Source organism: Pelodiscus sinensis, chromosome 11, assembly GCF_049634645.1.
Source record: "Pelodiscus sinensis isolate JC-2024 chromosome 11, ASM4963464v1, whole genome shotgun sequence".
NCBI lineage: Eukaryota > Metazoa > Chordata > Testudines > Trionychidae > Pelodiscus > Pelodiscus sinensis.
The window spans coordinates 1030767-1042852 of record NC_134721.1 but is presented as its reverse complement, the minus strand read 5'-3'; the positions used below and the strand labels follow the sequence as shown (position 1 = coordinate 1042852).

Sequence of the window (12086 nt, the reverse complement as noted above, 5' to 3'; positions counted from 1 at the left end):
TCCCCAATTCCGTAAAAAAATTACCCATCCCAAATACCCCTGCCAATAGAGAACAGCTAGACACTCTATGAAGTGCCTGAGGGATTTTCTCCCTTATGTGGAAGGTGTTCAGATCTGACGGCAGCGGGGGCTTGCATAAAAACCTGTAACAGGATTATTGTGAGCACCTTTTCTGGCTGACACGTGCCTGCCATCTCTGTTTTGAACAGGGCAGCGACCACCTTTCATGGTCGATCTCTTTCCGGTTGGGTGTGAGCCTGCTTTCTTTCAGTCCTCACAACAGGATGACACCTACCTCCTGCGAGCGCACACACACACACTCTACACTCACACAAACACACCCACTCACACCAGACGTTGGGCAGGTCTTGTGTGACACCCCGTCTCCTCGGACTCAATCTTCAACCAGACTAGTAGGGCCCATCACATCACCCTCACCCGGTCTGGTTACATTCTGGGATCAGAGTCCTGGGCTCAGCCTGCCCACACTGACATGGCCATGGTCCTGCGGCTTGTCCAGCCAACCAGGCACCCAGTCCTTCCTCTCTGATCCCCAGGCAGCCACTTCTGCTTCCTTTTACATGGCCCTTCTGACCACTGACTGGCCACTCCAGCGGCCCCTCTGAGAGCCTCCCTTGCAGCCACTCTAAGCTCCCTGGAGGATTGCTCCTCTGCTCTTTTCCCTGGTGTGGTGACGCATGGACACAAGGCCTGCAGCAGGGGCCTTCAGACCTATTGCGTCCTATCACAAACCCAAAGAGGTGAGCCCTTTCTTTCTGCACTCACTCACACACGCCACGTCTCAGTCCTCCCACTGCTGCCCTCTTGTAACTTTCCTTGCAGCAAACAATCTGAGACTCGCAGGCTCCTCAGAGTCATGCAAGTGATACTCCATGAGCCTGAGACAGGTGCTCTACTGATTGCAAAGTGAGTTGCTGCCACCCAAGAAGTGGACTCCTGCTTCCAGGTTCTGCAGAGAATGCCCATGGATCTCTCTGAAACCCCACAGACAGAAGCCGTCATCTGAATCTTCTGTAGAAGGAAGAAAGCCTGAGACAGAAGTTCTTGTATTAGAGGCCTGGTATGAGGCACGATCTGATTATGTCATCTGGCAAGAGAACGGCTAATACTGCAAAACTACACAGTCCTAGGAAGTGCTAGTCACAAAGTACTCATGCAAACACACCCCATAGCAAGTGGTACCAGAATATCCCAGTGTCAAGAATGTTACAAAAGCACTCCTCGAGGTCAACAGAAACACACCCACTCCCTAAAAGATAAGTTCGGGATAACAATATGCAATGGAAATGTTTTCATCACATCAAGGTGACATTGGGGGCAGTAACTATGTCAGAAGGGCAGTATCAACTTGTTTGCATTGGGGTTTTTGGAGTGCTTTTGTCCGGGGAGTGGGGGGCGAGGAATGGAAAGTCCTGCTATTCACAGAGTTGCATCCATTCCTATGTGCAGAAATGTCTTGGAATCCTTGTAGAGTCAGTCAGGTGCTATTACCGGGTTTCATGGACAACAAACCTGGCCTGGTGCCTTCATCCCTTAACAGATCTTGTGGTCACTGGGCAGTTTGCTTGAGCGCCGCCTTGCGAGCTGCCCACGCAAGGCTGGGGCAGCCCACAAAGGGAACATACCCCGTCAAACATCTCATCACTTCTTCCACTTCCATGTAGGTGCCATGAAGCTGGAGGTCCATTCAAAGTGCGCACACACAGCTGTGTCTCTCGGATACCCTGAGCCAAGTCAGAAGTTGTGTATATTTCAGAACAGATTAGACCTCCATTCTGTGTGCAGTCACTATAAGGCAGGCATAAATCTACCGCAGGCTTGGGTCTATCTGTCCTTTCCCAACCCCTTTCTGTAGCCACATACTTTCCTGTTTCACCCCTCTTCCTCTCCTTTCTTTGACTTTCTCTGGCTCGCTGACATCTGCCATCCTTTGCTAACCACCACTGAAGACTTACTTGCAAAAAGCTGCTGGGAGCAGCACGCAGGAAATAGTCTCCGGAATGGTGACTCTGACAGTAAAATAAACAGCTATGAGAGAGAGGGTGGCATAGCATGCAGGTGAAATGAGGCCACAAGTGGGCTGCAGAGAATGTGGATCTTCTAGGAATGTTTCCAAGAAAACCTTTATGCAGAAATACTGAGTCCTCCACCAGCGGCAACCGGTGTCCCTTCAGCTTCCTTTCCTCTCTTTCCATTTGTCTCCCACCCCTCCCCACCCCATTTCACTCTCCTGTAGAGCAGGGTGTCATGACTGTCTCATGTCTGTGACATTGTTCCTTTCAACTCAGATGGCTTCATAGGACAGTAAGCTGCATTCTGTGGGCATGTAGGTCGCCCTGCATTTTCTGTGAATGCTTCACATTTTGGTTGCATGCCTAAGCAAATCTAAGACATCACACATGGCACATTACAGCCAGTATCAGCCACACCCAGCCCTGTGCATGCTCCAAAAAGATCAGCTGTGTTTGCGCTAGCCTAGACAAGGTATGTAAGTTCTCTCCTGCTGCACTGGGAAGAACTGGCTCACACGTCTTTAGCCAAGAAATACAGCCTGGGGCAAAATACTACAACATAGCAAGCGAATTCCTTGGCTGGACCACGTCAACGCACTTCCAATAAAGTCAATGGTGCTTTGCTAGTTGACACCAGCTGAGAATGTGATTCATCCTTTCTTTTCAGCCTGTTACTGGCGAATCACTTTGAATGGCAGCTATCCAATGCAAATTTGCTGGAGTTCATTGGGTTGAGCGAAAAAGACAGTACTTACTACTGTCCTCTGGACACCTATTCATTAGAACTTTATTAATCTTGGCAAACATCACATACACATGACAGAAATCATGGAAAAGTGAAGTGTGTGAACATTTAAAGCCCATGACCAAGCAGAGACTTGAAACCTACGGAATGGACTCACTCTTCAAAATGCCAGCCAGTCCTCTGATTGTACATTGCGTGTGCTTTCCAATGACAAACACATCAAAGGAGACTAGGACAAAACTGGCTTCTTTCCATCATGTTTACCATACTCAGCTTGGCAGACCACACAACTGGGTTCCAAACAGAGAGACCTAACATGAGGGTAGTGAGTTAGACTTTTCTCCAGCTGCATTCTTTTTGCACACTTTCCAACCAATATCTATTCAGTGGCCGTGCCAAATGGCGAGTGTTCCTAAACCCGTATTCGAAATTCACCCCTATTATCTGTGTGTTGACACTTCATCCTAGAAGATATATGCTGAGCTCCAGGTAGATCATTTATAACCCTTATAATGATGATGGCAACAAATATAGCACTGTGCCCTCCAACTGACACAGAATGGATGCTCCATTCTTCACTATTTTGCAATGAATAAATTGGTTGTCAGCATATGCGCAGCAGCAGTTTTTTCCCCCCAATTTAATGATCACACCGCCACGGCTTAGCGGATCTCTATGTCCTATAATGACCAGGAAAACTTGATTGAATGAATTTAGAGTAGAATTCAAGTCAAAGTTGCAGCCACCCCGGAAAGCATCTGCATGAATTGATTTCTGGGTTTGAGAGACGACGCAGTGCCGTTCCACCTTGCATAGAGGTGACCTTCATTAAAATACAGTTGTATTTTGGAACAATACAACAGTGTCACCACTTTATCCAAAGAGGGACATTTTCCCAACCAGATGCAATAGCCACATTTTCCCATGGCAATTGGGTAACTGTAAGTAATTACCCACATACATGAGCTGTTATATTTTGGGTAATGAAGACCCTTGTATGTACCCAAAGGGTGCCTGTGTGTACCAAGTGGGTACATGCAGAAATGGAGACCGCCTCCCCTCCTCCAGGACAACAGGTTCATCTAAAGCAGTGTTTCTTAAACTTTTTAAGACTGAGGAACACCAAACACTATTTTTTTTTATGAGGAACACCAAGGGGAAAAAGGGTCAAGGAGAAAGTTATTGAGGGCCTTGATGTTCCTCATAAAAAAAATTATTTTTTGGGGTTTCTTTAAGGGCAGCCATTTTGAATTCTGTTGTTCTCCATGGCACACCTCCGACTGCCTCATGGCACACCCGTGTGCTGCGGAACACAGTTTAAGAAACACTGATCTAAAGGAAGACAGTGAGTGGTTGCCATTTCCATGTGTCCTACCTCATGAGGTACCTCAGTGTAGTGGTTCAGGTGTCTGAATAGTGGTGGGAAAGTGGACAGCCTTTTTGGCATCGCCCAAAAGATCCTGGCCCTCTTCTGTGATGAACCCTATGGTCTCTGAAGGCTTCAACTGAAGCATTTAATTCCCTGCCACCAGACAGCAGAAGGCAACAATTATGTTGGCCCAGCTCTTTCAGTTCTACCTGGCCAAGAGGGGTTTTCAACAGGTCTTCTCAAAAACAGTCTGCTTTATTACACAGCAAAATTCATTTTTTTTAAATGGAAGTTTTCACAGAAGGTGCTTACTTTTTTCTAAAATTGGGCATAGGAAGTGGTTAAAAAACCCCAAATACACCAAAACTGAAAAAATATAATTAACCCTCCCCCACATCCCACCCCAAAATAGTTACAATTTCCAAGAAAACATGTCTTGGTTTTGGCTGAAAAAGTCAGTTTTCACTTTTTCAAGACAGTTATAAAATTTTCAAAATAAAGTCTGATGCAAAAGAAATTGTTTTGTTGTCATCAACATTTTCAACGGGAATTCTATTCCCTCAGTCAGTCTAGTTACTAATATTTGTGGTTCCACTGAAATTCTAAAGACAATTAACAATTTTAATTTTGTTTGGTTTTTTTCCTCTTCCGTTCCTCCCAGGTCCTGCATATGTTAATAGAAATACATTCATTCGCATTTCTAGGGATTTCCCTTTCCTTTTTTACCTTTCCCCCACTTTTTGCACTGGAGAAAATTGCTTGGTTTTTTACTCTGTTTTTGTACATTCCAAGTGGGGAAGGATTTGAAAATGTGAGGGAAAGTGTATCTGTTTCTCTTTCTTGCCTCTTCCCAATACTCTGCAGTGGGAAAATGGGGAGGGGGGAGAAAAAAACCTGAGAAAATGGGATCTTCCTACTATTTCAAAATATTTTGCCACACATTCGTTTTCATTTCAAACTGTTTTTTAAGTCATCAAACGGTATGGAACCCCATTTTCAACAAAAAATTGTGCTGGGGCCTCCCTTTGTCCCGCTGTGAACTTCCTCTAGTTCTTCCCCCTCTTCTCCAATGTCCACTCTTGAGCGCCTTGCCCAAAGAGTTCTGTCCTCCTTCCTCTCCTCTCCCTGGGGACCAGCATGTCTCCTTGCCCAACCACCCCCCTCCCATTTGCCCAGGCTCACAGTTTCAGCCTCTAAAGCCAACATGGCCCTGGCCGCCAGAGCAGCTGCCCAAGCAGCCCCGCCCCAATGCAGCCCCGGGCCTGTCCTGGTCCCCGCCCCCGCCAGTGGGAGCAGCCGTGACTCTCACCGTCCAGGAGCAGGAGGCAAGCAGGAGACAAGGGGCAGGCTTAGATTCGATTTTTTGTGTGTCGCCGTGCAGGCGCGCATGTTAAAAGAACACTGTCGCAGGCTCCTGGCTGCAGGGGGGAAGAGGGGCGGGGCTGGGCTCCCACCTCATGCACCAATGAAAATTGGCTCAGCACGTGTGCCGTAGGTTGCCAACCCCTGGCTAAATGATGACTGGCAGTGGGTCACTGAGGCAGGGTGGGTATAGTGGGCTGGAGGTTCTTCAGGAGAGGAGGACCCCAGAGTGGGAGCACTGTGGCAGGGCTCTGAAGAGAAGGACACGGGCCCTGATACAAGGCAGTGGAGAACTGACAACAGGTAGAAACAGGAAGACACCAGCCAGAAGGGGGCACTGCTGGGCTGAGCTAATTCTCAGCACGACCAGCAGGAGGCACCACGGCATTGAGTGCCAAACCACTACTGCTCTCTACAGACAATGGCCTCCACTCCTGCATAGCCCGACTCAAGGCTCCGCCTGGTTTGTTGCAGAAGTTGAAAAGATGGAGCAAGCGAGTCCGGGGATGTAGGGAGAGGCGGCTGGGCTCATTGTCAAAGCAGATAAATGCTACCCTGGAAAACTGGATTCTAGTCCTGCCTCTAGCACCAAGTTCCTGTGTGATGCTGGGCAAGTCACTTTGGACACACTTTTCACAGGTGTTCACAAAGGGTTTGTTTCTCATTTTCTGCGGGCCTGGCTTGATACCCTGGGGGGTGGGCGGCAGAAGTGCTGCACTCACAGCTGTAACGAAAGGCAACTGGATCTGTACTTTGAATGTCTGAATACGATATAATGCCAAGTCCTCTTGAAAACCCAGGGCCTAGGCAGCTCAGTCTGGAGACTCAAAATTAGTCCCTAAGCCTTGGACCCCCATCTATAAAATGGGCATAGCCCATCCCCATCACCTCAATGGAACACTGTGCAATTACATGTTTGGGAAGCTCTCTGGTAATGCAATGACGAGCTCCACAGACAAGTGCATGTGGGAATTAATCATTTTGCCTGTCGAGCTGGGTGTGAATAAGACTTTGACATAACCTTTAAGAGACCAGTTCCCAGGGCTTTGACATAACCTTTCAGAGACTGGTCCAGCTGGTTAAGTGAGAGTCAGCTGCAATTTAGCTCTAGAAATGGGCAAAGGTTTGGAGGGGTTACAAAGCCGTCAATTTGCAGCTTTGAATTTAATAACTCTTCCCGGCTGCAGCCGCTGGTCTGCACCACTGGTCTGGCGAAGGCAAAGATGCACCAGGGCAGGGAGAGCCGTAAGCGTGGGCTCGGCCTGTTCGGAAGAGGACAGTTTAGATCACCTCTCGGAGGACTGTGTAAAAACTAGGATTTTCTGAAATACCACTACGATTTCTCCATCGCGTTAGCCGCAGGGGTGATTTTTAAAATTATATGTAAGTATCATATTGCTGCATTTTTCAGTTGTAATTACTTTGCCTCTGAACAGAACATTTCCCAAACATACTGAAAATGCAAACTGTTTCTTTGCTTACCCGCCTGAAAAATGTTAAAATCCTTGGTTCCCTTGCTAATTCCCAGGACCCTTCCTTCAGTTAATTACTCAGTAACAGTTTTGTCAAGTGAAAAATGAGTTCTGTCCGGTTTCCATCCTGAAAAACATACAAAGAACAAATAGGAATCTCCATTGTTCTTCCAGAGATGGGGTTATGGACCTCATATATGCAGCACGTGAAGCAAATCGATATTGTAATCACTCAAGTAACCAATCAAATGAAACGTGAGGATCAATCAATACCGTATCGTCTACTGATGACAAGTGTACGACTGAAGCCTTTAACACTGTAAAGATACTTTTCTTGCCTCAATGTGAGAGGGACCTGGATAACATGCTCTGTATTTAGGCTTGCCTGGATTTGAAAAAGACAACAGATTAAGGGAGCTATTGCTTATGGTGTCTCTTGTGTTTGAAGTGGAGAGTTTCCCTCCGCCTGGAGCCATGATCTGTATTTTGTATAGTAACCCTTCGCTCCCATTCTTGTATTACAAAGAAGTCCTGCTGCTCTTTGTTTCTGCACGCTGGGTAACATCACAAATATGTTGCGGTCAGACTGCATTCTCCAAAACCAAGCATTTGATTGGCCAAACTCAGTGGCTCCATTGCCCAGTGATGTACAGAAGCTCCAGAAGACCACGGTGTGTATCATTTACATCAGTGGTCTCCAACCTTTCGTGGCTGCCAGGCACCCAGCGTGGGGCTGCTCACGTGCCGGGCATCTGGGGGAAGGGCCGCTCACGTGCCATGCTTCCGGGGGTGGGACCACGTATGCACTGCGCGCCCAGGGGTGGGGGCCCTGAGCCCAGGGCCAGCACCACGCATCTGCCGCGCGCCCGGGGCAGGGGCCGCACACGCGCCCTGTGCCCGGGGACAGCACTGCGCATGTGCCACGTGCCGGGGGTAGGGGCTGCCCATGTGCCCTGGGCCAGCACTGCACATGTGCCACGCACTGGGCGGGGGGGCCAGCCCAGATGTTTCGGCGGGCGCACATAAATGCCCCAGCGGGTGCCATGGCATCCACGGGCACCGCATTGGGGACCACTGATTTACATGAACGTTGCACTTTAATTGGCCATGTGGCCTCTGCTGCCATGCACTAGTGAGCATTCGTGTAAACGACTCTGACACGCACAGAGCAGTTTGTGTGCTGCATGCTAGCACTCACTAGAATTTAGTTCTTTCTGGACTCATGCACCCTGCAGACAATCCCGAAGTGACCTGCCCAGAGGCACACATGAAGTCTGAGACTGATATTAGAATTGAACACAGCTGGCAGTGCCCTATCGACCAGACCTTCCTTTCTACCCCTGCGTATGAGTCTCCGACACCGTATTCGCTTTCAAATGAAACAAGGTTTCATAGAGAAATGCAACTTTCAGAAGAGGAGATGTTGGCATTTTAGACCACGAGCCAGCATCCTGCAAACCCCTTCATTCAGTGAGAGGCCCCTGGCCCACCGTGGTTCTGCTCGCAGGAGTGAAGGAAAGCATGGATGACTTTGCTGCGTAGAGTCCTACTTCTGGCTTTCTCTTCTGTTTGAAAAGCTCACGCTCTTCGCACCCTGGGGTTGCTAGCACAATAATTCGATAGATGACAACAATTACTATTATTGCACATTTAAAAACACAGTGAGGAAAGACACATGCCGAAAATGCGCTGCAGCTGATCTTTGATTTCCTATTTACTGATTTCTTCAGATTTTAACAATATGCCTGGAGATGCCCACCTAATACTTTCGAGCCCACCTGTAAATTGAAAATGGCATCAAATAGAGCCACCCTGCACAAGGAGCAATGTGTGAGGAGCACTGGAAGGAAGGGGGACACAGTGATTTCTCGGATCCGTAGGTTTTAAGGTCAGAAGAAGCTACTATGATCTAGATTGGCCCCCTGCACGGCGCAGGCCAGAGATCCTCGCTGGAGATTCCTGCAGTGAGTCAAATGCTCTTTGAAAGGTGTCAAAGGGCTCCAGGGAGGTGCAGCTGGTGCCAGCTGTGATCAGTTACAAGACTGGAGCCTAATTGTCTGAACTGCCAGATTCTGCAGTCGTCCTTCCTCCCTTGGTCTTGGGCAGCCATCCCACGCACTCCAGTGGATGATCCCTAGGAAAAGACTCCTAAGGAAGGGGCAACTGGAGTCCCGGGGGGCCACTGGTCACCCCTTAGCCCAGGCAAGCACCAGGACAACCCCTTCTGTCCCCACCCCACCTCTTCTCCCCAGTCAATGTGGCCTGGGAGTCTAGGGGCTGAGGCTCCGGCACTGGCAGCAGGGGAAGCAGAACAACGCGGACCCAGCTCACGCTCCTTCCCGCCGGTCCTGCCCCTCCCCTGAGCAGCCCGGTGGCTGAGCGAGCAGAACGAGCAGGGCCACGTTGCTCCGCTTTCCCTGCCACTGCAACCCCAGCTGCAGGCACCAAGGTCCCCACAAGTATCCCCAGACACCCAGGGACTCTGTCCCCTCCTGCCCATGGCATGGGATGCATGGGCCCCCTTCAGCCCTCGCAGAGCAACACAGACGCTGAACCACTCAGCTCCAGCAGGGCTCAGCACCTAGGAACCCCACCCCCAAAAGGGACCCGTGCCCCAAATAAACCCATCTAACCCTGGGTAAACGTTTTACACAGAGAAAGTTCACAGGGTCAGCTCCCTCTCTCCGTGAAAGAGAATATACACAGAGGTTCCTCTCCGCCCCCACAGGTAACTATTATTTACCCTAGGCTTGATAGCAAATAAGTGTTTTTATTACATATGAAATGTAGGATGTAAGTGCCTGCAAGTGAAAACAGACAGAGCAAAGTAAGTTAATAAACCAAAATAAACAAAGCACGCCGGCAAATCCTAATCCGCTAAGAAACTTGTAACACACAAAACCTTACCATAAACAGTGGATCTAAACATCGCTCTCACAAGCTAAGCAGCCTCCTAGCATGGGCCCAATCCTTCCACCTGTTTAATCTTAGATGTTTCCAGCAGGCACGCTAGGCGGTAAGTTGGGGGAGGGGTGTCTCCTGGCATCTGGCGACTGTCTCTATTGTTTGGTACCCTCCCTCCTTTCCATCCCTTTTGCCCAAGGTGGGAATTCTTTGTGCTCATTTCAAACTTTTCTCATCCAAAAAGGGTTCCAGCATCAGGCGACCATGTCAAATGTCCTGGCATGACCAACCACAATCGAGGTTCACAGGAAAAATAGAACCATTCACAAAACAGCGACTTGATCACAGAGCCATTAAGTTTCCAGAGCAGCAATAGCCTTCATTAGCTCATTTAGAATTATAAACTGATGCATACTTCATATTTCTAACATTATACATGACTAATACATGCACCAAAAAGGACAGACACATCGTAACTTCAAAACTGACATGCTACATGAGGAATTTTGTCTAAAGCATCTTTGCATTATGCATCATATTCATAAGCCAATTTTCATAAAGCATAGGAGGGCCCGTGCCACGCTCATCATGATTTTATTTTTTTTAAAGCATTCTTGTTTGCCTTAAAAACAGAAAGTCCAGGGCTCAGTTGCCCCAGCCACTCAACATCATACAAAAGTCCCTTTTCTAACAGGGCCCTTTCCCATTTCTGCTGTGCACGTTTTACACAGATTGCTGACACACAGTTCTGACTGTGGACCACTTTGGTTCTGAGGGTTCCTGTTTTTCCTCTCCGTTTTAACTTTCCACTCCACAAAGCAAAGCTTAACAAAATTCATTTCTCTCACCAAAGTCCTCAGGGGAAACCACCGTTCTGTTGGCTTCCTTTAGTTATTTATTGCCTGTCTCCCACGTACTGCATATGCTAAGAGATGTGACTAGCGCTGAAAAATTAACCCTATTGCGGTAAAAATCATGGAACGCTGTGAAAGCAGTAACAAAGCTTCTCCTGCAGCCTGACAAATTCAGCTGTAGACCAGGGCTTCAGCATTCAACAAAATTATCCACTAAGTTCTTGGATGGCATTGGAGACCATTTTTTATTTCCGAAGATGGAGAAAGCTACTGGGGAGAAGCTGTTCTAGATTTGATTTTAACAAATAGGGAGGAACTGATTGAACATTTGACCATGGAAGGCAGCTTGGGTGAAAGTGACCATTAAATCATAGGCTTCATTATTCTAAGGAATGGTAGAAGGGAGAACAGCAAAACAGAGACAATAGATTACAGAAAGGCAGATTTTAGTAAAATCAGAGAGCTGGTAAGTAAGGTCCCACGGGAAGCAAGTCTAAGACAGTTGGCAGTTTTTCAAAGGGACATTATTAAGGGCTCAATATCAAACTATTCCACTGCGTAGGAAAGATAGAAGGTAGGGCAGGAGACCACCTTGGATCAACCTAGAGATCTTATACGATTTAAAAATCAAAAAGGAGTCATATAAAAAGTGGAAACTAGATCAAATTATAAAGGATGAATATAAACAAACACCACAAGTGTGCATGGACAAGGCATAAAGGATAACAAGAAGACATTCTACAAGTATATTAGAAGCAAGAGGAAGACCAAGGACAGGGTAGGGCCATTGTTCAGTGAAGAGGCAGAAACAATAAGAGGAAACTTGGAAATGGCAGAAGTGCTTGGAACTGGCAGAGGGAAAATAATGGAGCAAGTACTTAAGGAAATCATCAGCAAACATCTGGAAGAATATAAGGTGATAGGTAACAGCCATCACGGATTTGTAAAGAACAAATCATGTCAAACCAATCTGATAGCTTTCTTTGATAGAATAACAAGTCTTGTGGATAAGGGAGAAGTGGTGGATGTGGTATACTTAGACTTTTGTAAGGCATTTGACATGGTCTTACATTAACTTCTTATCAATAAGCTATGGAAATTCAACTTACATGGGGCTACTATAAGGTGGGTGCATAACTGGTTGGATAACCATTCTCAGAGAGTAGTTATTAACAGTTCACAATCATGCAGGAAGGGTATAACAAGTGGGGTTCCACAGGGGTCTGTTTTGGGACTGGTTCTGTTCAACCATTTACATGATGGCATAGAAAGTATGATTATTAAGTTTGCAGATGCTACGAAGCTGGGAGGGGTTGCAACTGCTTTGGAGGATAGGGTCATAATTAC

The 12086-nt window shown here is 47.5% G+C and overlaps 1 long non-coding RNA gene across 2 annotated transcripts in view; it reads right to left on the bottom strand.

Annotated features, from left to right (window-relative positions):
• The window catches only part of LOC112546377 (uncharacterized), a 304651-nt gene that overhangs the window by 135598 nt on the left and 156967 nt on the right, over positions 1–12086 (bottom strand). The window contains exon 5 of one of the 2 annotated variants that reach the window (XR_012906421.1): positions 6992–7108. The exons of the other annotated variant lie outside the window; for it this stretch is intronic. This is a non-coding gene — a long non-coding RNA (uncharacterized LOC112546377). The remainder of the gene's footprint in view (positions 1–6991; positions 7109–12086) is intronic. 2 annotated transcript variants of the gene reach the window in all.